Source organism: Melopsittacus undulatus, chromosome 7 (assembly GCF_012275295.1).
Source record: "Melopsittacus undulatus isolate bMelUnd1 chromosome 7, bMelUnd1.mat.Z, whole genome shotgun sequence".
NCBI classification, from domain to species: Eukaryota; Metazoa; Chordata; class Aves; order Psittaciformes; family Psittaculidae; genus Melopsittacus; species Melopsittacus undulatus.
The window spans coordinates 20114345-20141580 of NC_047533.1; positions in this window are offsets into that span (position 1 = coordinate 20114345).

Consider the following 27236-nt stretch of genomic DNA (forward strand, 5'->3'; position numbering starts at 1 on the left):
AAAATTGATTAAAAGATGGTGCAAATTTTGTTGAAAAATTGTTGTCAACATTTCCTCATTTTGTCAACTGAGTACTTCAGAAGGATTACTTTGGAGGCTCTACAAAACTGGTGGATTACACTAAGCTACCTTTCTCCTCACCAAGGCAAGAAGCAAGGTAGGAATAAAACGCACAATGACCCTAACAAACTAAAAAGCTTGTCTAAAATTAATACAAAATGCCATAACAGTACCAAAAAGCACAATATTTCAAGTGAAATAACATCAAAAGTGTGAGATAGAGAAGAAGAGGCCTGAAAATGCCCAAAAGCCAACTCTAAAATGGCAGTTCATACCATATGGGTGCCTGTGCATCCTCCCGTCTTGGTAAAATAGCCTGTGTAACACCAGGTGATGAAACTGGAATGCAAGTCTGCACAGTGTTTGTATACAGAGCCCAAAATTTTATGTTCTGATAGTATTTGTTAAAAGTGGAGGATGCTAAAAAAGAAGCTACAGAGAATGCAGTAAGGAGTTTTTAAACAAAGAAGGAATCAGCTAAAAAAAAAAAAAAAGGAGATTCATGTCAGGATATAGGAAACAGTGCAGCAGGGACAACATACTTTGGTGCTGTCAGAATCCCCCTGGGGCATAAGGGCCTCAGCCAGCTGTCAACCAACACACCAACACCCCCAGGTGCTTTTCTGCCAAGCAGCTTTTCAGCCACTCTTCCCCAAGGCTATAGCGTTACATGGGGTTACTGTGGCCCATGTGCAGGACCTGGCATTTAACTTCATACCATTGGCCTCAGCCCATCAATATAGCCTGTCCAGATCCTTCTGCAAAGCCTTCCTACCATTAAGCACATCAACACTCCTGCTCAGCTTGGAGTCATTTGCAAATTTTCTGAGGATTAACTTGATCCCCATATCCAGATAATTTGATAAAGATAATAAACAAAACTGGCCCCAAACCTGAGCAGTGGGGAACACCAATTGTGACCAGGCATCAACTGCATTTAACTCCGTACACCACAACTCCTTGGGCCAAAACTCATCCAGCCATTTTTTTTACCAAAGGAAGAGTGCACTCGTCCAAGCCATGAGCAGCCAGTTTCTCCAGGAAAATGCTCACCATCTCCATCTTCCAGCTCAGGGGGCTGTCTGGTTAACTCCGTTAAAAAGCTTTGCATTTTTACCCTTTCCATTCTTTCCAATACTGGCAGTAAAGGTGGCATAACATACTCTGGTCTCCCAGGTAATATTTTATGCCTTTTTCCTTCCCCAGTTATTCACATCTTCCTTTTTAGACAAGCCATCACATGGTGTTACCATTGGGTAGATACTGTTCAGGATACAACATACTCAAGGCAATCACTTCTAATCTGATGTAACTTGCTTCTTTTTGCAGGCCTACTATGATTATACCATACCCTGATTTGCACTGGATTAGTGGAATTTCCCTGCCTCTAATGGAAGGGAACATATAGCACACAGCTCTAAAAGTGTGCTACCAAACATAATGAATGTTGGATTGACACTGTTACACCCATAGACTTTGTTGATAAACCCAAATATTTATACACTATGACATTCTTTCTGCAAATTGCTACCTGTGTTCAATATATGATTCATGAGAAAAAGGATCAGATAGAACAGACTTGGCAAATGGGCAGAAACAGTAATAAACACAGTAGAACAATATTCTGTTACAGAATAGAGGACCATATTGCCATTGCTAGAAAGAGACCATAAACTTTTTAATGATTTTTGAGGTCTTCAGGATCGAGGCTTGTCAGTCTTACTCTGTTTAATTTTTTTTTGTTCTATGCTTGCAGCTTTGCTTTGCTTGATTTGACTGATTTACTTGATTACTTGAACAACCTGGTGTAGTGGAAGGTGTCCCTGCCCACAGCAGGGGGATTGGAACTAAATGTCTTTAAGGTACCTTCCAACCCAAACCATTCCATGGTTCTATGATCATGGATGAGATTTCTCTGTGAAAGCAATTTCTTTAATTGAAAAAGTGTCCACAGGTAATTTGATTTAATTTTATTTCTCTTTGCAAGGTCCAAGTATAGTTTTATATAGATAAAGCAGTTATTCTATGTAGAATTAGATATTTATGACTCTAAAATAATTACGTACCACAGAGAAACACAGACCTGGTATCACAGCAGAAACCTTGAGAATCAGAGTCACAGCATGAAGCATAGAAGAACACAGACTTGGAGCAATAAGGGATGAGTCTCAAGAAAATTAAAAGAATTCCAGTGGGTTTTGGTTAACCCCATGATAAAACTGTGAGTTCCTATCCTTCCCTGAACTCCATGACACTTAAGAGCTCCTAACTTATGAAAGCCATGCCAGTTTCTTCTCTGCAGCTCCTTTTATTTTAGAGTTGGGATATACCCATCAGTCTCTACAGTATACGAAATGAAGTGAGTAAGATTTTGCTGTGATGGATATGTGAGGTAAATAGGGATAATATATATTATCCTGGCTTCCCACATTATACTGATAATTCTGTTTGTCTTCAGCCTTGTTTTTAAGCATCTGTAAACTTGCAGTTCAGCTAACACAATTTCTCACATTACATATATTCTTGATCTCAAATCTCTGTTGAATAGAATACCAGTAGATGTCAATCAGTGAGTCTTTGGTGCTCTTCCTACAAGCTAATGACACTAAATACCTTACTATTTCACCCTGCAGGCTTTCAATATCTTTTCATTATTTTGACACTGGTTTCTAGTAGCCCATACTGTGTAGAGGCTATATGTCTAAACCCAGAATTGATAGCATATTATTTGAAGTCGTGTTGCCCAATCTACAGCTTATTCCCAGACATTACTATATTAAAACTATCATATCCTGCAAAACCAGTTTTGACTTGCAGGCAGTCACTTGTCACGTCTTCCAGTAAAGCTAACTTAGGTGAATGTTAGTAATAGAATTATAAAAAAGTAGACCTGAAGGGTACTTTAGGGATTCATACACGCCTGTACTTTTCAAACTGTTGTTTACTGATCTAAAAAATCCACAGTCTATTTGGTAGGACTCTGTATAAGTCTAAAAAAATATACCTATCTGATGTTTGCTCAAATTCTGGAAGATGTTTTACAGTTCAGTTGCTCAATCACATCTGAATTGGTATGAATATATCCTGCAATTTAAAAAATGACCCTTAATGTGTCTCCAGGGTTCAGAAGACGTGTTTGAGATGTTACTTAATTACATTTGGTTCAAAAACCAGAAAACAAATGGGACAAATGAGGGTGTCGTGGCTTAAGCTGAACACAGGACAGAGGGAAAGCTACAATCCAGTGGAACAGCTTAATTCCAATAGAGATAAGAAAAGCAGTGTTTTTCTTGTTTTGTCATAGAGTTGCCACATCTTTGAGACCATTATTATGTTCCAGTTTTGAGGTACAGTTACAGAGTTAAGATCAAGGAGCTCACAGACATTATTTTCTACATCTTCAGCTATTTACTGCTTTATTTAGCTGGCACCAATGACATCATGGCAGTAGACATAATTCCTTGTTTTCCAATATATAATTATATATTTCCTATATATATATTTCCAGTAGTTCAGCTATGAAAAACTGTGCCTGTATATCTTGCAACTAACAGTGAGCCAGCGGCTAAAAGAAACAGTCAAGAAAAAAATTTCACTTTTACTGTCTGTGAAATAAATGCTTAGCTGTAAGTAATGTTTGGGGGAAAAAAAACTGCAATAATCTCTCAATTTCTATTACAATTAAAAGAAAAAGGATGAATGGTGTGAGAACCCTAAAAGAAAAAACTAGTTCATCTAGACCAAATTCTGTTTAAATGGGCTCTACTTAGACTGTGTCAACTGAGGAAAAATAAGTTCAAAGCTGTTTTAAGAAGTATTTGCTAATGGAACAATTAAACTACTTGATATTTGATACCACCTTGAAAGAAGGTACCTTTATTTTGAAGACAACAGTGAGAACTCTTTGGAGCATAAATTGAATGAACTGGAAGAAAATTACAACAGGAGACAAAATTTTCTGTTCAGCTGCTCCTGTGAATACAGAATTGCTCAAATAAGCTCTTTGTATGACCCACCAAATTATGAATATTAGAAAAGATCAGAAAATCACAGTAACTACCATGCAGCAGAAAAGAGCAAATTCCTATGGCAGATGAAAAGTTGCATTCAAGCAAGCTAATTTAGTAGCTCTTGCAAATAATAAACAATATTTTCAAGACATGGCCAAAAATGGTTTCAGTTACTGTTACATTAATCTTTGCTCTGCTTTGCAGCTAGATGAGACTACTGAGAGTATACTGACAATGAATTTCTTTATTGTTTTCAATAAGAATTAAAAGGTATGTCTTGACCTCTGCTGGGAGGTATGTTTGCTTTGTTACCTTATTCCTACTTCAGTGTAAGTATATATACATATATACTTACAACATAAGTATATACAATACACACAATATACAATGTTGTGGTGGACTCCAGCTGGCAGATAAGAACCACTCAAAAAGTTGCTCACTCCTGCTTTGGAATGGAGGGAACAATCAGAAGGGTAAAAGTGAGAAAGTATGTGGACTGAGATAAAAGACAGTTTCACAGGTAAAGGAAAAGCTGCTCACTCAAAGTAACACAAGGAATTCATACACCACTTCCCATTGGCAGGCAGGTGTTCTGCCACCTCCAGGAAAGCAGGGCTCCAGCACACATAATGGTTACTTGGGAAGACAAATGCCTAAATGCCATCACTTCCAGTATCTTCCCCTTCTTTGTTCTTCCCCCAGTTTTCTATGCTGAGCATGATACCATATGGTAGGGGGTATCCCTGTGGTAAGTTGGGGTTAGCTGTCCTGGCTGTGTCACCTCCCAGCTCCTTGTGCAGCCCCAACCTATTCACTGGTTTGGTGGTGCGAGGAGCAGAAAAGGCCTTGACTCTGTGTGAGTACTGGTCAACAACAACTAAAACATCCCTGTATTATTAACACTGTTTCCAGCACAAATCCAAAACATGGCCCCAGCTACTATGAAGAAAATTAACTCCATCCCAGGCAAAACCTGCACAAATGTGGTTAATAGCTTTGTGCAAGAATATCGTACGGACTGGGGCCAGTACATCAGAATTTCACAGATGGTACATGTTCAGTGATAACAGGTCTTGCTGTGCTGGTCTTGATGAATTAAAAAAATGGTCACTGGTATTTTGTAAGAGTTTTGTGTAGTCACAAAAAAACCCACCCACTGGCAGCAAGAAAATGCCAGGCTATATGAGAAATGCTTTGAATGCCACAGTGAAAAGAACTGGCCTTATCAAAGCTTGACCAATGATGTTATGCGCATTTTCAAGTTTCTGTAATGATATGGATTTTGAACATGGTGGTTTGCCTTGCACTCTCATATGAGGTAACTATCAAAAATGTTTGCTGTTTTTTCCAAGATGTTTAGAAGTGCACATCTTTTTCCATCAATATTCATCTGATCTGCCATACTAGCATGAAATTGACACCTTGCTTAACAGGTTTACTTGCATCTCTGGTGTTTTCCTATGACTTAATGACCTTGATCCAGTAGATCAAGAAGAAAAATATAATGATTTTTAATATAGCTGAAAAAAGAAAGGATTTTATCCAGCAGCTTCAACTCCAGGTTGAAAGAGAAAACTGCATTGAAACTGCTTTGACACACTTAAAACCTTTCACACACTGTGGATGAAAAAGTTTGGACTTCAGTAGTGATATAAAAAGCTTAACAAAATATTTCACTGTCACTTTCATTAACATAATGTGAAAATCATTTGCAAAATCTTAGAACTGTGGTTACAATTTAGCAGCAAAGGAAGAAGTTTAAGGGTGTTGTGATGGGGAATAGAAAGGAATCTCTTGCTTTATTAAGATAAAATTAAAGAAAAGGACTCTTGCCATATGTTAGCAGATAAGACCAGAGTAGCTTCCATGCCAGTATTACTGTATAGTCATACAAGTTCACTATTTCACCCTTACAAGTAATGGAAGTGAAATACTGATACAGCCTTGAAGGATACTGCTGGAAAAGGACGTTGATCCTTTTGAACCTTCATTCACTTCAAATTTCAACCATCTCATTAGAACTGACATATATAACTGCAGACATGCAGAATCACAACTTTTTTATTGTCCTATCAAACATTTTATCGATAGACCTAAACTTTTTTCAGTCATATATATGGGAAAAACACCTTGTTGCCATTTAGGCTTGCTATTTTCTGTGTACTTTGCCCACAGAGAACATACTCAAAATATCTGAGGGATGCTATCTGTTTTTTTCTCAGCCTTTTCAAGACCAAATCAAGCCATTTTTATGGCTTAAGTCTATTTTTTGCTTTGTGGGGAAATATCAAAGCTTCTAAACATTTTTGTTACCATACTGTGGATTACAATTTTGTCCACATCTTTCTATAGTTCAGTGGCCGAAAAGGCAACATTCCAACTGAAACTCTACTAGTGCCAAGTAGAGCAGAATAATTACCATCTGTGTCTTACATCTTACACCTCTGTCAAATCCCACTAAAATGACTTTTGCCCTGACTCGCTATACAGGTAACTCAGATTCTAATAGCAGTTTTCCACAGTCTGTTTTCAGTACGGCTGTCAAGAGAAACATTTCATCTTTTCTACATTTTTGTGTGATTTTTCTCCTGATGTGTGCTAACAGTTTTGCTTTTATCCTCATTTTGCTTCATTTTATTGATTTCATGAGTTTCTAAAGAATGTTTTAAATGATATTTCTTTTGCTTAAGAGAAGAGAAAGATAAAGCTAAATACAGGCCATTAAATACGTGCTTTTTAATTGGATCCAGTCTTCTTAAAAGCCACATTAAAATTATTGAAGGAAATATTGCAAGCTTAAACTGTAAAAACAACAAGATTGATGTTAAGCTCTCCATGTTAACTAACCTTCTGCAATGATTCCTATGGAAATATCTAATGATTTATAAGCACATTCACAGTTCCTTTGGCTTAGGCTTGCTGAGTGTACTCAAAGCATAACCTATATTCATAATCTATGCTTCATACACTAAGGAATTGCAAACTCTTGCAAGATTGTAGAATCCACTGCATTTCTTCTATTTTTTTGTTGATACACTGTATTGGAAACCACTGTGAACACAAATTTTCTTGCTGTTCTTTTTTAACTCTGACCTGTAATGCTGAAAATCTTTTGTTTCAGGATAGCTTTTTCTTCCCATTTTCAGACTCCTGTTCACTCTCAAGGCCTGATTCCAGACTTATTGAGTCACGAACATATGTTCACTGGTAATCCTCATCTTCCTGACTCTTTTTTCTTGGCCTTTGCCCCCAGTTCCCTTAGTAATCTAGTATCTCAGTGAATCAGTTATCATGTCTGGTGTTGTAAGATATGCCTATATATGATTCTCTAATAATTCATATGTTTTATACATTAATTTTCCTTCTCAACTGGATAAACATACCTGTTTCATACTTATTTTTGGGTTGGATTACAAAAATGTAATCCATTGGATTTCAAAAATATCCTATGCTTTTGTCACTATTGTCATTTCTGTAAGTTTATTAAAAATAAGCAGAAAGATGGTGCTACAGAAACAGCCATTCCCAAAACTGAAGCTGTATATTGCAAGGTTTTGTTTTGTTTTTTTTTTTTTTTTATTTTTACTGCCATTTGCTGCTTCCAGTTAGGGAGATTTCAGACATTTAGCTCCTCAGAGCTCCACTGTTTACCTCAACCTTTCACATCTAATTATGAACCTAAAATAAATAATTTCCTTTATTCCTGGCCATACACAGTGTAGTAAATAGTCATTACTCTGGTATTTGGTGCTTGACAGAGAGATTTTTAATTCAGCATTTTATTACCTACACTTCATATGAAACTTTTCCTAAGCTAATATGAGATTCCTAGAGATGTTATTTTAAAAAATGTTGACACTAATAATTCGCTTTATTTATATGTATATATGAATATATACATATACCCAAAGTTCTAAAATTATTGCAACTTAGTCACATGCTTTTTATGCAGGTCCCCTTACTTTTTGGAATACGTATAGTCACCAAATGTTTGGGATAATATTTGATGATACTGTCCTAATATAACACACTGTATAACCTATTTAAGTTAATTATTTGATTTTGTTTCTATAGGTGTGATATTTTGCTTTAGTTTAGAGTAGTACTGTAAGTAATAGTTGCTGCTTTGGGGTATACTCAGGAGATTTTATTTTTTAGTGGTTTATAAATGGATATGGAATCACATATGTTTGAATGAGCAGCTTTTGAGAACTGGCATGGACACCAGCAGTGTAGTCGAAGTGCCTGACAAGCTCCCCCATTAAACTTTTCCTAGTAAAGCCTAAAGAACATTGCTTCCTCCTGTACATAAACACACAAGAAGATGACAGTGTGTTAGGATGGAGATTTTCAGAACGTGATACTGAGTGCAAAATTCCCTAATGTTAAGGAACACTAGTCATATGTAAAATTCTGGTCCTCTGTCCATCTTGCTATGGTATGCAAGCAAAGTCATACTGAAGTGTTCAGGAGTATTTATTGGTACTACGGGAGTGAATATAGTGCCTTGTTCACGTTGCATAGTCACCTTACATGGTCCTTCATATTTTCCTTGCTGCGATTCCACTTCTTAAGTGCTAAGTTTCAAGGTAACTGCACATAGTGATTCAGTTCTTGAAATGGAAGAGGAATTTTATTGTACAACTGTTAAAAACTTATCATATTAAAATTAGAAATCTTGTTGATATATAGAAGGTTGTTACTCACAGACTGCCACTGCAACTGTCACCATAATCCCCTGCTGGGCCAAGTGGTTCTTAAGAGTTAAACCAAGGTCTTGAGGTAAGCCAAAACCATCTTGATTTGTGTAGCTGGGTTACAATTTTTTGACTATTTCTTGACTTTTACTCTCAGCAGATAGAAGGAATACAGGGCTCCACATTGTTATCAGATAGTTTTCCTTCCTGTTCTGTTGGATTTAAATGGCTTTATCTGGCACACTTCCTGCTCAATGTTTTCTTCATAATGTTTTTTCCTGTGGATGTTTCTCACTTCTGTATTAAAACTATAGTTACACATATTATGCATATCTAAGTCTTTCAGATAAGCAAAGATTTCTGTGAAAGCTGATGTTCCAGATAATGAATTACTATTCTCCACTTCAAGTAATAGGGCTGGTTTATGTCTTCTTTGTCTGTGCTACCTCATTATTTACATAGTCAGATGACAACCAACATAAATGGTAAAGATCTTCTAAAAATCAACTCTCGCTGGGCATTCAAAAAGAAAACAAACAGTAAGTAACATAAAACTTGCCTTATTTTTTTCCTTTCATATGTAAATTACACCATCTTTGGGATCATAGTAATAAAGCTTCTTTTTTCTGATATTATATGTTTTTTTGTCTCACACTGTACTTCTACCTACCTATCAGGTAGGCTGGAGTCTGTGCTGATCAAAGATGAGACATGATAACTCAGTAAAAGTTTGAATCAAAAAAAGATATGAATGCATTAGGTTAGACTTTTGCATACTAAAATATGAAACCAAAGCAGAAGAAGATTGCATTTCTTTTTCTCTTAAATTTTCATCTTCTGGTTTCTTAAACACAATTCAGAAATGGCTTTTTGACCTTTACAGCTTTTAGCTCACTTAACTTACACATGTAAGCACAGCTGTAGCTGAAATACCCCTTTTTATCCACAGGCATGAATTTCGTACTTGTGTATTTTGGCTTTGTTTCTACTGATTACTTTTTTGTAAATCTTGATTCTGTTGAAACCTAGTACAAAGTAATCTTTAAGAAAACGTTTCAGGCCACACAACCACCTCAAAGTTGCCACATTGCAGACTAAATGTTCTTGTGATATACCTCAACATTTGTAGGAGAATGTGGCTTTCAAGTGTTTGACTCTCATTAATGTGTTCATCATGTGATGCCATGTGCCAAATCCCACACTAGGACTTCCACTGTGTGATATTCTGCAAGAAGACTCATGTCAAGAATTTAGAAGGTAAAGAAATTAAAATATCAGAAAAGAAGGGAAGACCAACACTGTCAAAACCATGGTTCTATTGCAGCCAAGGATAAAAAAGAATGCCACTGCAAAGTTACAAGACTCCTAAGAGAAAATTACTTAAACCCAATATATTATATGTTAAGTAGCCTTTCTTTCAATGAGCATTGTAATCACTGCTAATTGGAATGGCAATTGTGATTATTGAATAAAACACACTAACTGGATCATATGTAGGTGAATAGGAGAAAGGTTAAGATAACTATGTAGAGAAATAACATAAAAACCTTTTAAATAACACATAAAACTTAATTCAAATGCATTATTCTATTGATGAGCCCTTTCTATAGAGGTAAATTTGAACAATTGAAGAATTAAAATTATAGCACCATTAACATGTTATGGAGAAAAAGTGCATGTTACAAGGACAAAAAATCGAATTTAAATATATCACCTTGAACTCTAATGACCTGAAACTTAAATTAAGTTCGTAGTAATCTTTGAAGGCCATATCAGCACTAACTGACGAGAAGATTCCCTTGCAAAGAAGATGCTGCATATTCATGATATACTTGGATTTATCTTTGACAAATTTAAACATTTGGTATTGCACTGAAAGATGTAGGATGGATGCACTGGACATGAAAGATACTTTTAAAAATATATTAATTAAAAAAAATTAGAAGATTTATATTTCATTAAAAATTCTGTATTATCTGCAGGTAGATAGTTTTGAGTAAAATTCCTTTGTGTGTTTTTCATCACAATCCATGCTTTCACTGGAAGTCTGTGAGCCGGTACAAAGGTCCTTGGGGGAATTTCTCAGTTCCTCCTTACTCCTAGGCCAGATGTTTTCACCACATGGTTTTCTTATTTCATCTTCCTACAGCAGCTTGTTCAGTATTTCAAAAACCTGTGTGCTAGAAGCTCATCCCCAAACGTTTTCTAAACTCCCTATATTTTGCAACTTCTACAGTCTCCCAATAATAATGTACATATATGAAAGCGTTCAAGGAGTTGTTATTATTTTAAGAAACATGCTTTCTGAGTAATTCTGAAAAACAATATTTGAGTACCTTTAACAAATGTCCCAAATGTACATTTTTGTATTAATTTTTTATAAATTAACCCTAATTACTTCTCATAAATGTGCTCAAATTTTGGAGTTTAGATATAAATAAATCTGCTAAAGTATTGACTTATTAGTTAAAATAGGATGTACCAGTAAATATTTGGAAAAAAATACCTTTCTAGAGGCCAGTGTTTAATAGAAGTGATAAAAATCTCAGTAGAAAAAACACTGCAGGTTAACAAAACACCATTTTGTCCCAGGTTTATTTAGCAGAGGCTAGAAGTAAAGGCTCAGGAAAGAAGACAAGAACAGCTTAAGCAGTAGGTGTTTCTTTCCTAAATCTTTAGCTAACATAAAATTAAAAAAAAAGAAAAGAAAGAAGATTGTGCTTGAAATATTTAGTGACTTTGTCCTAGTGCTGTCCACCATGATCTCTAACACTTAAAAAGCCAAGCAACAGTGACGAGAAGTGGATACTCAGTATAGTATTGGTTTCATTGGGAGCTGCAGATTAAGCACAGACTTCCTATTTACCTGCCTGGACTGTTCTAGACAGCTTTCTTGGAAAGCATTTACAGGATCAGACTACATAGAAAACAAAATAGAAGATTGTTGTTGCTTCAATCTTATCTTTCCAGTTTCCCAGTATGTAGGATGTTCACACTGGATGTAGGAGTCACTGATTCAACTCCAATTCAAAGTTCCAACCTTCAGTTGTTAGCATTTTTGAGGAAAAGTTCCTCCAGTCTTTTCTTATTGAAGTCTTTCTCACAAAGTCTAGTAGCCCCTAATGGGACCTTCAGAACCAATTAAGTATACCAGATACATAAGTGAATAATTGCTTCTGAAGAACTATGAATAAAAGCAAAGTTTTGCAAAAATACTACTACTCCTTGGAGATATGTGGAAGTTCTGATAGTACACCATGCTAACAGAGTACGTTAAGGCAAAACTCAAAGTACAACCTTCATGTTTTCTATGTCCTCTTTCTAAAGCTTGGCTAAAGACTGACATTTCTAAAAACAACTGGAAGCATACGTATGTCTTCCCATGGTGTTCATGATGTTGATTCTTTTCTGCGGTGTCAGTGACTACACTTCAAACTGTGCTCTTCCATATTTGAGTTGAATGTGTCAGTCACAGGTCACTTCCAAGACTGAGCTGTTGACAGGCAAGATATGCGAATACTTCTGAGGTTGAAGATGACATTTTTCTTAGTTCTGACCTAGTGTGTAATCTTTTAAAATGAAGTAATAAAAATGTATATCAAATTTATTTTCTCATTTCTCTGATAGTTAATTTTTTACTTCCAATTACTTTTTAATGGCACTCTACACTTCTTTCTCCCCTCCCTCCTTATCCCTTTTTCCTTTTCTTCCCTTCCTTCTCCCTCCCTTCCTCTCTTCTTCCCTCTTTCCCAAAGTGCAATACACCAATTATTTAAATTAATGCACAATTCAGTGAATGATGGTAGAGGATAATAAACATTAATTTAGGAAGATAATAAAATGAGGATAAAGTATACAATAATTATGTTTTGTAAGTCATACTATCAAACTTGTTAATGAAATAGTCCTGCATCCAAAATATATTTTTTTATTACTGGATAAACTTATATATTCTTATCTGTGGAAATTCTATCAATTGACTGGAAAAAAAAAGTGCTTTAAAAGTGCTGTTTCCACAGAAGTTCCAGCATGATATAGCTCAGTCTTAGTTAGCTGGCTGCAGCCATTATATATGACAAAATGCAGCTCAGCAGTTTGTTGCCTTATTTCTAATTTCGAGTTTTCAGAACTGTATCTTTTAAATTTAAGTACTTTGCTTTTCTCCACATACATTTACATGACCTTTTCAGGGCATCCTGGACTACTGATTACATGAAGTAAGTGCAAGCTCTGCATACTTTCTCATATAATGCATACTGTGCAGTACATCAGACTGCTGTCCTGCCTGTCATCTTCACTTTAAGCATGAATGAATGCTCAGTTTTGAGTGTGCTCCAAAAATGAAGTACATTGTGTTGAAAACTGAAACGATCTGCTGAATTTTAGTATAGAAAATTGTTTTCCTATACAAAGTAACTGCCCTTCAAAAACCACTTTTCTAGGCCAGATTTTTTTCTAGTAGATATAGTTCATAGAATTAGATTATATGAAACAGTGCTACTCTAGAAACTACAGGAGAAAATTGCCTGCAAATCCTGTTTCTTAGCTTCCTCCTTGTGTCAAAATACTCAGATCCATAACATGGTTTGAGTGGAGCTACCTCATTCCTCTTAGCTGTTCCATGTACAGGTATCTTGAACCCATTACGAAATTAACAGCTATATCATTTTATGAGTTCACAGATATCACTGCTACTTGTATCTGTTGTCTTCAATATTCATATACCAAAAATGATAGCAAGAAAGACTAGATACTTGAAGGAGTGGGATTCTTGGATGAGGTGGATTTCTAAATGCCTTGCTGCATTTAAACAAATACTTAAGCAAATGTTGCATGTATTCTGGTGAAGCAAATATTTAAACACCAGTGATCCAAAACCCCAAAACAAACCCCCAGAAAATCTTCCCATCCCCTTTGCTCCAACCTCTTTAATTACCTACAACAGTGCTGGGTTGTATACACAAAAATATCTAAAAATTGACAATGCTTCATATTTCAGTGTCAAACACTTAACATATGAGGAGGATTCATAATGAAGGAATTGCTTTTACTTTCATAAATGGGACCAGGGATCATCCTTATAGCATACTTATGCCACCTTAAGATTGAGGCCAATGTCTGACTCCTACACCAAACACCCCTATGGCAAATACAGTTTCATACGCTGTACTCAGAAACAAAACCTAGCTTTTCAGACTTTACATGCAAACTCCTCTTTTGCTCCTTTTATTCACTTGCCTAAGCCTTGGCTTATTGTTTATTCAGAGGTACAATCCCTGTTTCGAATACAATCTTTATATAGTAACCTTTCAGGTAAATTGAGAGCTGACAAGCTGCAGAGTTACTTGACCATTGGGTATGGTGATACCTTTAAGCTGAGTAGCTTAAATAAGTAATTCCTAACAACTGCATACAATGTATGAGAAAGAAAATATTAATCCAGTGTGTGCAAGCAGTCATTCACAGCTGTAAATTATGAATAAATGGTGTCATGGAAATGCATGCCTCTTACTAAACAAGGACATATAAATCTTCTTCTTCTGTTCCTATGGGCCTCTATTTCCTACTCATCAGCTTGTTAGCAACATTCAGCATATCTCAGCCATTCACCATGCTAGTATTTCCAAAGCTTTTTTTGTCTTGCATTCCCTTCCTTTCCCTCTCCAATACACTGAGTTACCTTTTAATTTCAGTGTGTGTGTACTGCACTTTGGGAACCTCTGTTTTGCATGTCTAATATTTCTATGCATAAGTGTTTCTAGATGTGTAACTCAGGGTTGTCAGTTGTGCTAGGTGGCAAGGGAATAAAAGCCTCAAATTTAAAAAGAGCTGAGGCATGATCAACTATGCAATGAATTATGTGACATTGTTTTACTGATTTTAATTGGCTTTATATTAGGCTTTCTTTAGCATATTTTCCTTTTCTGATTTCAGCAAATAGAAAGTGTCCTTCAATTCTTGGAAAGAAGATAAATTCTTCTAGATTGCAAGTGCTAAAGATCTCAAAACCAAAAATATATAATCGTTATGATACCTGTATAAGAATAAAAAATTTAGAATTTTGGACATGAAATATATCGTGATTGTATACTTTGTTATGGGAATTACTGATGCTAAGAAGTGTTTTAATGATTATTTTGCTGCAAAAACTCTAGGATTAAAGTAAATTGAAATATCATAACAATTACTGTCAACTTACAATAAATACATATGAAAATTATTATATTTAATCTGCATAAGAACAAATACTCTGTCAGATATCTGAGAATAGCCATTACCTTAAAATTATTGTCTAGAAATAACTACATGCCTGTATGCAAGCATGCACTAAACTCCACCACAAAAGAGAATATCTGCTGAACAAAGCAGCATTTGTTTAAACTCGTTCTCATGCCACACCTACATTTTCAGCAAAAATAAAACTGTCACCATGAAGCTTGTCTTCAATGTCTTGCAGGAATTTATGGAGCTGCTACTAAAGTTTACAAAGATTTGCAAGGATAAAGATTTGTGAAAAAATGTAAAACTAGGGTTAAAGGTATTAATGATGATAAGAACTGGCTTTAGTAATCATCTTCCCTTTCACAGTTTAATTATTTAATTATTATGAAAGAACGCCCACCTAGATATTGAAATGCTTGATAATTTGAAAATATGCATGATAAATTAATAGTAATTGGACATCTTGTCACTTTTTAATTACTTACATGATGGCAACTGCAGGTGAGAGGTATCTGTTACAGTCAGAGGCTGTTATCACTGCTCTAAGTAGGTTCAAGACCCCAGGAGACAATTGTAACATCTTTTGTGAATGTTTTTCACAAGAAAATCTTAAAAGTCTTTTCCAACCTAGTTGATTCTACGATTCTATATTGCCCTAGGTTATGAATGAGTAGGCAGTGACATTTCACTCAGAAATTAGGAACTGCCACATTAAAAGTATCTACTGTGTGGGAAAGTGTGATCTACTGAAATCATGCACTGACATTCTAATTAACTTCACCTAATGCATGTTTGTGTGTGTTTGCATTTACATGTATTTAAAAAAAAAAATAAAAATCACTCTTTAATTGGTTATTTTCCTTGAGATACAGGACACAAAAACTTGTGCAAATTTCAGTTGCAATTTGTACATTAATGAAAAGAAACATTCATACATCATACATAATTTAAAACACAAAATCATGAAGCATCTGTTCAATGCAGTTAGATTGTCTCATGTCCTCCACATGTGTATTTCTCACTTGTAGAACTGAAGAATATTGAGATAAATTGAGTTTTATTTAAGAAAATAAGCAGGTGCTGGAGTTTATTATGTTCTTTATCAGTTTTAGAAAGTCATAATGAGTTTGTCTCAAGGGCTGCTTTTTATAAAATACAAAAATTCTTTCCTATTTTTCAGTCCTCTGTATAACTGCCACAGCATTCTATAAATAAAACATGTCCATAAATACTTCATAAGGAAGATATTTCCACATAAGCTTGTGAATACAATAAGCTTTCTTAAAAAAACAACAAAAACCAAATATCCTTGTCATTTTATTTTATTTCATTTCATTACTTTTGTTGTTGTGTGCATAAGACTGCTTGGCTATCTGGTTTCTTTTAAAAAAATGAAAACAAAAGATTTAAAAAATGTGGATGCAGAATAGATGACAGAATACTGAAAATGTCTAATTCCATGCTTTCCTTCCACTTTTACGGTCATTTCTGCATGTATATATTATATGGAAATATCAGTGGGCTAGTATTAGTCAATTCTAGAGTAAACAACATCTCCACTGACTGTCAGTATATTTTAAAATTAAAATCTTCAGAACTGAGAAAGTATACTGTTCCTCTGTTTTAAGTAGTAACTGAATTGTCAGTGGACTAAATGAATTGTTTATCTCATTGTTACCTAGTTAATAGCAAATTGAGGCAAACAAAATACGAAGAAGTCAATCGTTAAAGACTAATGGAACAATCAGCACCATTCGATAAACTGAAATAATTGAAAAAAAGAAAAAATGCTGCTGGGATTAAAAAATTAAAAAAGAATAAATGATGGTAAGCTATATCAAGGAGAGCAGTAACTGGATCATTGACATGAGTTCTCATTGCAGTACCATACTGAAAAGGGTGTGTGAGATATTTTAAAATATGAAAAGAAAAACAGTGAATAAATGCAGGGAGCTAGTAACACCTATGCTGATGCTAAGTAGTAACACATCTGTTTTGTTAATACTAGTGAAGCCTTTATGGAACAGCATGAGTCCCAGAATTTATAGAGAGTGTGGAAACTAGGGGATTTAGAAAAAAGGAACTTTCCATACACATGAATTCTGGGAAGCTTGTCTTATTTTAAAATATTTGATCAAGTTAATCACATCTATTCACAGTCCATTCATACTATGGTGCTCCATATGTGTAGTTTAGCAACTATAACTAGGCAGATTCACCAAATAAAGTTAAACTTCTTAGTTCACATAATTAGACACTGTATAAAGGGATCGATCTTATTCAAAATCTTCATATCAAAGTGTCTTTTTTAAAATATAGTGTTGAAGTGTTTGACATCAAACCCCAAATCTCAGAATTACCACAATAATCACTACATTAAATTTTCTCTCACAAAGTTCAGCTAATGTTTTGACCTTCAAAATATTGAAAACATGCAGCTAATTTTTTTGTTTCTTCCTTGCACTATTGTTATATACTATTTCTACTGCTTCAAAAAGTATCTAGCCTACCTAAAATCACATAGGCACAATAACATAATCAATTATTTGAAAAATAATGCTGCAGAGCAGGTAGGAAAGAAAACAGAACAAATAAACTATTTGCTTATATTCCTGTAACTTGTGTAATGTAGACATCTTCTTCCAGGAAAGGAGAAGAATTATGCTAGATGGATATTTCTTCTTCTTACTTAAAAAATTATCTATTTTAGCTGGAGTCTGAAGAGATGAAAGATGAAAATCTAAACCTGCTTACCAATGAAGATTAAAAAATGTTAAATAAACTGAAATAAAAAAAAATCAGTTTTATTGAACTATCATTTTCATGGAATCAGAGTATCTCAAATTGGAAGGGATCTATAACGATTGAGCCCAACTCCCTGCTCCTCACAGGACCATTTAAAACTAAATCAGAGGACTAAGAGCATTGTCCAGATGCTCCTTGAACTATGACAGGCTTGGTGCCATGACCACTTTCCTGGGAAGCCTGTTCCAGTGACCAACCACCATCCCAGTGAAGAACCTATTTTGTTACTTTCTATCTTGTTCTGTTCTGTGTTTAACCTACTACATATGATTTTGACTTGCTAATAAAAGGACATAGACTGCATTGATGTGGCAGCATTTGCTTGGTTTACCTTTAGCCTGAGCTGATTTTAGCTTATTCCAGCTGTGATGACTGTGCAGCAGTCAGGTAACTGTTGCCCAAATTTCCTTTAGCTCTGTGCAATTATGTGGCATGACACCTATTGTTAAATAACAGGTAACTAAAGTTAAGCAGACATTTTAGGAAGAGTGAATTACCTATGACCCTAACTAAAACTGTATTGTGGCAATGTACTCACATACACATAATTACACCAGAGTGCTCAGACTGTTGACTGAAATCACAGCCAACTGAAGGAGTGCAGCCTTGTAAGCCAGGTAAAAATGCTTTCAGAGAAACAAAAAGAACAGAAAACCAATACTACCTGAACCCATCAGGACTTTGATAATTCACCATGAATACCACTCACCTACTACTCTTGAGGATGAGTGGTACACTGGCAACAGGACTCAAAGGAAGGTGAAAGGATGAACCTAACAGAAGACAGAGGGGCAGATACTAGGAAAGTTTTATATTTACCCATAACAATTAGATAATTTGGACTGTGAGTACTAGAATTGTGGTAATTAGACTAATAATAGTTGCAAATGGGAAACTCAGTCTGTTTCTTACAGCATTTGTTTAGGGAAGACTGTTGCCTTATGATGAAGAAATAGAACCTGATGCTTAGCTAGGGGCCAGCACAGTTCTTTCATGGTATTCATACAAGAAAGAGTTTTGAATCTCTGTAAATCCAGGTATAAGCATGAACTCTAAACCTACAAAAATATGTAGGCAATTCCACTTCATGTATACTTCATCCGATATGGGAAATCAAAAGCAATGACACATGAGTGTTGGTGATACTATTTCAACCTAGTTCATAAACTACAAATCCTGAAGAATATGTCTGATTGAACACACTGACTTATGCTACTTGTTTATGTGTTGAAAAGTCTGAGGTGTTTTGTTCCGTAGTAAATTCATCATGCTATATTTTTATATTGAAACATTATGTTTACCCTCCTTTTCGTAAGAGGACTAAACTAAAAGGAGTGGAGGTAGGTCACACCAACCCCTTTTTGACACAGATGTGCTTATTCACTACCTTGTCTGAGGTCAGCTAAGAGCCAGTAATAATAAACCTATAATTAGCCTATTAAGATATTTGCATATTCTTAAAATGCACACTGATAAAGAATGAAGCATTTGGTGAAAGATATATTTGGCACTTAAAAATACCAAGCAGCTTCCAAAGGAAGAAGAGAAAGCTATAAGTTCTTGAAACAATAATTTCTAAAAAGAAGTATAGAAGATGACTTCTAGTCTGACAAAGAATCATTTGCAGTTTCCATGAAAGGGGAAAATTTTAGTCTAAGAAGGTTGCCACTTGTGCAATTTAACAGAAAACATTATGAAAAAAAAATCACGTGACAGAATGAAACAGTCCACCTACCACTAGGAAATCTCAAAGGCCTACTGATAAAGACTGAGTTATTTTACTGTCACAGATGGACATGCAATTCAATTGTGAGAAAAGTAGCAGTATGTTTATTGATGAAAAACAGTGATTTAACAAAGTTTGGCACTAAATGAGACAGTGATTTAACAAGGTTCAATGACAAGGTGGACTGATTATTCACTGCATAGACGTTAGGGTTAGACAAAACTCTCAGGAAGATCCATTTGGTGAGTCAGAAAAGACCCCATTGCATTTCTAAACTTTTTTTAGGGGAGTGCAGGTTTCTGCTGGATTCATTCTTACAATGGTTTATGTGTAAGGGATTATATGTCTACAACCAAATCTTTATACTATTTAGCTAAGATTACAAAGTTGAGCATGCTGTTAAACCACTTGTTAAGAATCTGTTGAGGCAAGGAATATCTCAATTTCAAGGAGTAACCTTGAGAAGCATCCCTACTCAAGGGGAGATTCTGACATGCAGCCTGCTGCTGTGAAGGAGAGCCCAATAGGCCCTGGGCTGTCCATTAGTTATGGAGCAAGATGATTTACTTATAGTCACATTTGCATACTGACTACAGAAGTTAGGTTTTTTCCAAACTTGGCTTGAGTCAGACCTTGACCAAGACCATGATGGGGGACATGTGTGCACGTTTCTTAGATTAGCTGTTGGCTATTGTGTTGTTGTCTGTCTGCCCCCAAAATTCACTTTGAATCACCATGACCCAGACATATCCACTACCCCCACCACTGGTGGTTGTCACTTGAGTTATGGGAAATAGAAGTCAGACTGGAGGGAGACACCACTCTACCACATTTACCAAGATGAAGAACAGGCAATAGTAGGGGCCAAAATTCTTTTTAGAATCTTCTTGTCAAATCAGCTGAATAAGAGAGAGGCATGTACACTCCACTTTTGGGTGGAGTTTTTTGGGGTGTTTTTATACTTAGGGGAAAGTTTGTAAGAATTCCTGCAGGTTTCTGTAAGAACCCTGATGACAAAAAAGTTACTTTGGTTAAAGACTGCTTTGCCCAGTGTCATGGTTTGAGCATGTTTTGAGGGTGTTTTTGTTCAAGGTTTTTTTCCAGCCAGGTGGAGGAGGGAGGCCGGGAGGAAGGAGAGACAGGACACCTGACCCAGGCTAGGCAATGAGGTATTCCATACCATAGCACGTGATGCCCAGGATGCATACTGGGAAAGAGAAGGCTGGAGGGGGGAGCTCTGGAGGAAAATGGAGGAGGGAACACATGGTGCTCGGCTGGGCAGGGTGGAGTGAGTTATGGGTCGGTGGCTGGTGGGGTGCTGTATTCTCTTCACTTGTTTGCTGTATCATTATTATTTGTAGTAGTAAATGGCAGTAGGGGTTTTGTGTTATGCTTTAGCAATTAAACCATTCTTATCTCAATCCGTGGGGGCTACATCCTTTGGATTCTCCTTCCTAACTCTCCGGGAGTTGGGGGACTTGGTTTAAACCACGACACCCAGTTAAGCCTTACACATGATAACTGAACCATTTTTCTTGCCAACAGGATGGAATAAGTCAAAGTTGTCAAGTCCATCAGTTCTGTACACAGTGCTGTAGAGAACTCTGTGAAGAACTGGTAACCCTGACTGCCCTGACTGCAGTGATATCACACAAAATGATAAAACAGTACTATCAAAATCAGATTACTGAAACAAGATTCTCCACAAAGATCATACTACCTAAACCCCTATGAAGAACCTTTAAAGTATCAAGATCAGAGTACTGAATTCAATCAGTATATTTTGTGCAAATAAAACCAAACTCCTACATATTTAAAATACTTAATCCATCAAAATTTACCTGTAATAGAACTAGAAGTGGAATGTTTCAGAAAAGCACAGTATTTTGCACTAAAAACATAGCTTCTTCATACTATTAGGGAAAAAAAGTGTAGTTTTTGTTCTAAGCAGTTACTCCTCCAACGTTTTTAGGTAAGATACTCCCTTACAGTAAAGTCAAGAAAATTTGTTTACCTTAAGATCTTTTCTAACCCTAACAATTCTATGATTTTGCCTATGTCCTTCAGGAAATGTTGATACTGACTTTAATAATGTAATATAAGAAATAGAGGAAACCTATTTTTTTTAAAAAAAGCTAAAGAGTTCCAAGATTTATCTTGAATAAAATGATACATTTTGCCTTTTTTTGCATTCATTTATTTTGGCTTGGCCATTTATTTAGTAAAAGGATCCAATTTCGACTAAAATGTAGGTGATTGCTAACATTACCTCACATTATGCAACCCTAATGCAATTTTATTGTTAATCTGCTTGTTCTAATTTAAATTGGTTGTATAACAATGCAATTTAAAATGTTAATCTTGCAAATGCACTGATGTCTAGATTAATAAGAGTATATCTGTGAAATTAGTGATGATTTTTACATCTTTGATGCAGATATACGCAGAGCTGTGCCTCAAAATTAGCAAGGGTTTTTTTCTTGACAAAATAATTAAACATGAATATACCCATCAATGACCATTCAAATATTTACAATAAAACCGCCTAAGTATTTTCTGCACTTAGAGCATAAGTACATTTGATCATCTTTGTATTTCTATAGTACTGTAATCACTGCTTTTGCTTCCAGATCCATTACTGAACTTCCCTTCATAATATGCCTATAGAGTATAGATGTATTCTTTTAAAATATTTTTTCTGCCCCATGAATGGGCAGCTGAGACCATGAGGTATTCACTGAAATACTAACTTGTTCCTTGGCCTGAGGGTTATGGTTTAGGTTCATGAAAAGAAAAGAGACATATTATGTTACAAAACCAGCTAATTTATTTTGAAGTTTTATGTGTATAGTCCCTAATTCAGGCTCATATCTTCTCTTTTGTGTAGAAGTTTGTACTGGTCATACTTTATGTCCTGGTATCTGGAATTGACTCAACCTTGGTTAAGGGTTAAATGCAATGACAATGAAAACCTTGTTACTGTTAAACAAAACAAAAAGTAAAAAACCAAAAACAAAACAAACAAAAAAGGAAACAAAAAAACCCCACCAAAAACCCAAAACCCCCCAAAACCAAACCCGAAATGAATAAATGACTTTGTCATTTGTTCTTGTGGATTGGAATAGCACAGTCCCTAATCTGGGACTAATTAATCTTGTTCACACAGTGAAAAGCATCCTTAGCACAAAGATGTCAATGAAGGAGGTGACAAGCTTCTAAAGTAGTGACTATACATCCCCTTGGCCTGAGAGAGGAATAAAAACTAAATCAAACTAGACTAGAATAGCAGTAGAGCAGACCAAGACTTAGTTCACTCTTCCACTTTAGTGATCTCACATTAATAACAAAACTTAACAGCAGTTGTACTTAGGTCATAATAGCCTCAAAACTACTTACATATATAGTAATCCCAAACCTGGAACTAAAAAATACTCTGCAACTGAAGATCACTATAAGTCAATCACAACTTTCCTCAATTTTCTCTCATTATGGAAAATAGAGAAAAAAAACAAAACAAAACATAGAAAAAAACCACCAAAACTGTAACACCTAAGTAGAAATGGGTCCTCTATGCTTTCATGTTGGGCAGAAGACAGAGGGGCTTATGTTTTGTGAAAAGCTTAATATGAATTCTGCTAAAAAGTTTGTTCTTATTTTAATTAAAAGTATATTTCCTGCAGTAATGTGTTAATTTTTAAAAGAAAACAATGCTTAAACTGTTTTGACACATTTTCAGTATATATTTTTCAGTGGAATACTGAAGATGGTGTGCATGGTAAAAATAGCCACCATGGAATGCAAGCACAAGGGTAATATTATGTAATATTGCTGACAGAAATAAAGGGCATATCTCAAGAAAGTTTCCAAAAGACCTTAACTTATATCAACGAATATGTTTTAGAATAGAGACTAAATTAGTCAGTACCACCCTGGTATTGAAACACCCAGGAAAAATACTGCATTCAGGGTTTTATGTGTGGTCTTAGCAGAGCCATATGGAGATAGATGATCACCTCCCTGCTCTGTTATACTACCATTTTGCTTTGCAAGCTGGTGTTTTAATTCACTGCCCACACACCACTCATTTGGGTGTCAGCACCAAATGTGTTTATGCCAACTGTGTTTCAGTTTATTATCCCTTAGAGGTATTTGCTTATATTTTCTAAAGCAAGATCCCAGGACTGAACAAATTCACATTAAAAAGATAATACAATGAAAACTGCAAATCATAAAAGAACAATGGAAAAATGGTTGAAACATATCTTCATTACAAATAAATATCCTGAATAATTACACACACAGAAGTTGTTCCTTTGATGGATTCATGGTAGATTTCATTTGCTAGGTCCCTATGTTTCTTTCAAATTATGTGAGACAGTAACTATGTACAGATTTATTTTTTGAAAGATTTCTAACTCTATTTTCATATAATCCAATAAATAATAATTATATTTTATGTCATATTGTGGCTACAATACAGACCATAGTCTACCAGTCTTAATCAAGACTTATGGTTATTTGGCATAGTACTCTCTAAATGGGATTTATGAGGATTGTTGTCCTCAGAATTGCCAGTTCATTACTCCAATGCATACTCAAACCATCCTGTTCATGCTATGACACTGACAACTAATTCAGGTAATGCCATTGACAATAAACTGTCATCTGCTTAGTAACTTGTAGAAGAGCATATGATGTTTTATGTAAATATGTTATATTCTGTTGTGTTTAGTATTTTAATAGTAAAAGCTAATTCTACATGTTACAGCATATATAACAAGGAAAAATTGAAAGAAAATACTTACTATGTTGTAACCACCAAATGATAGTTTCCATTTTCTGTGATTACTTTTAGAAACTATCTAAAGAGCTATACCTTAGTGAGCTATGTTGACTTACAACATGCCAAGACCAATAACATTGATTTTGTTACATTACAACATGGGATAGTAAAACCCAGTGTATTATTCAGATGCCCTTAGTCTGAGCACAGTTAATTAATCAGTTACTTACATATGAAAAGAAAAACTCCATTAAGTACCATGAAGAATTCTGTTGCTATGTAACAGCATAGTTACACTCATGGAGCTACAGTCCTCTAAGTTTTTAAATATGTAGTTTATTGTACACATGACTGAAATCTTGTCTGTGATAGCACGTGGTGGTTAAAGTTTATTTGTGTATATCCTTCATGATACTAAAAGCAGAGGAAAATGAGGAGAAAAATTAGAAGGAAAAAAAACCCCAAAACTAAGAGAAAATGACGAAGTGAAGACTTGGAGAAAAAGGAAAAAGAAAAGAATGTGGAAATTAATAGAATATCATTATGTTGGGTAAATTCTTATCTGACTTTAAGGTCAGACATTTCCATAAGTAGAGGTATTTTTATCTGTGTTTTTTTTTCAGAGATAGTGTGGAATAAACCTTAATTTTGAAGCTTATAACTGAGATGAAGTTTTAGTATAACTTCTTCTGCAGGGTGCAGAAAAAAACCTTATGCACATCTTGAACTGAGATTGTGTGGTTGGTTAGCCTTGGCAAGCAGCCAAACTCCCACCCAGTTTCAGGTTAATTCCTCCAGTCTCCCAAGGAAGACAGGAGTGGTGGAGTAAACAGGAAGAAGAGGAAGAAAAACATCTCAAGAATCTAGACAGAGACTGGGAGGTCAAATACCAATTACCATTGCAGGAAAAGCAGGCTCAATTTTGGGAAAACTGACTCTATTGTTAAATAAAATATATATTTAATTACTGATTTGGGTGGTGGGAAACAAGTTCCCTTTCCCAGGCTCAGCTTCACTCCTTCACTCCGGACTCTTCTCTTCCCCACCTTACTTTCTCCCCTGGCCACACTTGGCTTCTTCAGCAAGAAATCAAGTGGCACAGGAACAGGGGGTCATGGGCAGTATGGAGTGGTTTCTCTCTATCACTCCATCCTCACACTTTTCCTCTGTTCTAGTGTGGGTTCTGGGGGAGAGTCAATATGCAAAGTAGATCTCAACTAACTGGAAGGAAACAAGCACATACATAAAAAAAGCAAATGGAGGAAAAAAAATAAAGATAGTTTCACAATAAAACATATTAAGAAGAAAAAAAGAAGATTTTATGAAATGGAGATGTAGAGAAAGGAAGGGAACAGCAAAATGGAAAAAAAGAAATAGGAATTATAAGGAAGGGATATAGTAATCATAGGTGTAATTAATAACTGTGCTACAGGCACAGTAGAGATCGGAAGAAAATTTAAAAAAAAATAAAATTAAACCAGTGGTTGTTTTTGACTTAAGTATAACATCATTACAAACATGCTTTTTTCGACATGAAGTCTGTGTAGCTGTTACAGGATTCCTTAATAAGCTATACAGTTTGTCTAAGCCAGCTGGGGAAAACAAAATTAAAATAATAAATGTGATAATTAGACAGGCACAGAGATTTTTCTGATATAACCTACTTTAAACATTAGGAATACCATAAAATTGTGACAAAAGGGCAAAGGAATAGAAATTTAAGCTTTACTTTCTACTTTAGCACATTCAAACCTACAAGATATGATAAAAAAAAATAAATTCCTGCACTAAAATTATAAGGCTTTCTCATTAGGAGAAACAAATAAAACAATTATGTAGGATATCATAGGACAATGTATCAGCAAAACTGTATTAAAATTCAGAAAGTCAGCTATAGTTTTAAAATCTACAGATATAGTTTAAAAATTGCTCTACTGCTGATCCACTGATTCACTGTGATTTTCATTTTTAGGATTCAGTTTTCCCACCTGCAGCGTAGTATGACTTAAAATTTGACATAAATATAGTGCCCATCTAAAATGCTATTTATTTTAACAAGAAACTATTTCTGCAAGACCTTTGTTGTTACCTAAGTAACAGAGAAGATGTAACCTTTCAAGGAGTCTAAACATGCTTTTGTTTTGGTAAATATTCTACAAACGAAAATTGCCTTTTTCCTTTTGATTAAATTTTATTTTTATTTTCATTTTCTCTTGTGTTTCTGACTCAGTAAGACTGGCCAATGAAAACATCAACAGGTACTACTTGAAAGATTTTCTGCAGAACAAAGGAACAGGAGTTATTACTGTTGCTATAAATTGAATATACTTAGGTCAGCAGGATACCAAGTATTTAGTCATCTTGTTCAAGTGTAGACCTTTACAAGGCTGCATTAGCAAAGTCAGAAATTGTAAGGCTGCATTGCACCATTCTTACTGAGAATTACTGACATCTTCCCCACTATAAAAAGAGATCAACATCAGTACAAGAATGCATAGTTCTTTGAAAACAAAGTGTAAATTAAATATATTGAAGTCGGTTTTAGTTTCATTTGTTTTTTCTGCTAACACAGCAACCCTGCTCCAAAGCCGGGGCAGTAAAACAACTGATGTAATAAAAACAAACAAAAAACAATAGACAACAACAACCTACAAAGCAATTATAGCAAATGAGAAAACTTCTGAAAACACAATACATATATACTTACTGATACAGGCATTTTGGAACGAACAAAAGCAGTAATGTATTTATGAATACTTTAATGCCCTGTGGCATTTCTTAGTTTTGGATTATTTTTCTGTTCTGTGGTTTGTATGTTTTATTTCTGCACCGCAGATTTAGGAGGATGATGTTTGCTGTTTTCCCTGAAAAAGTGTGAAGTGGGTATTTTGGTGCTTACTTCATCAGTTGTATGGGGACAAATGAATGGTTTT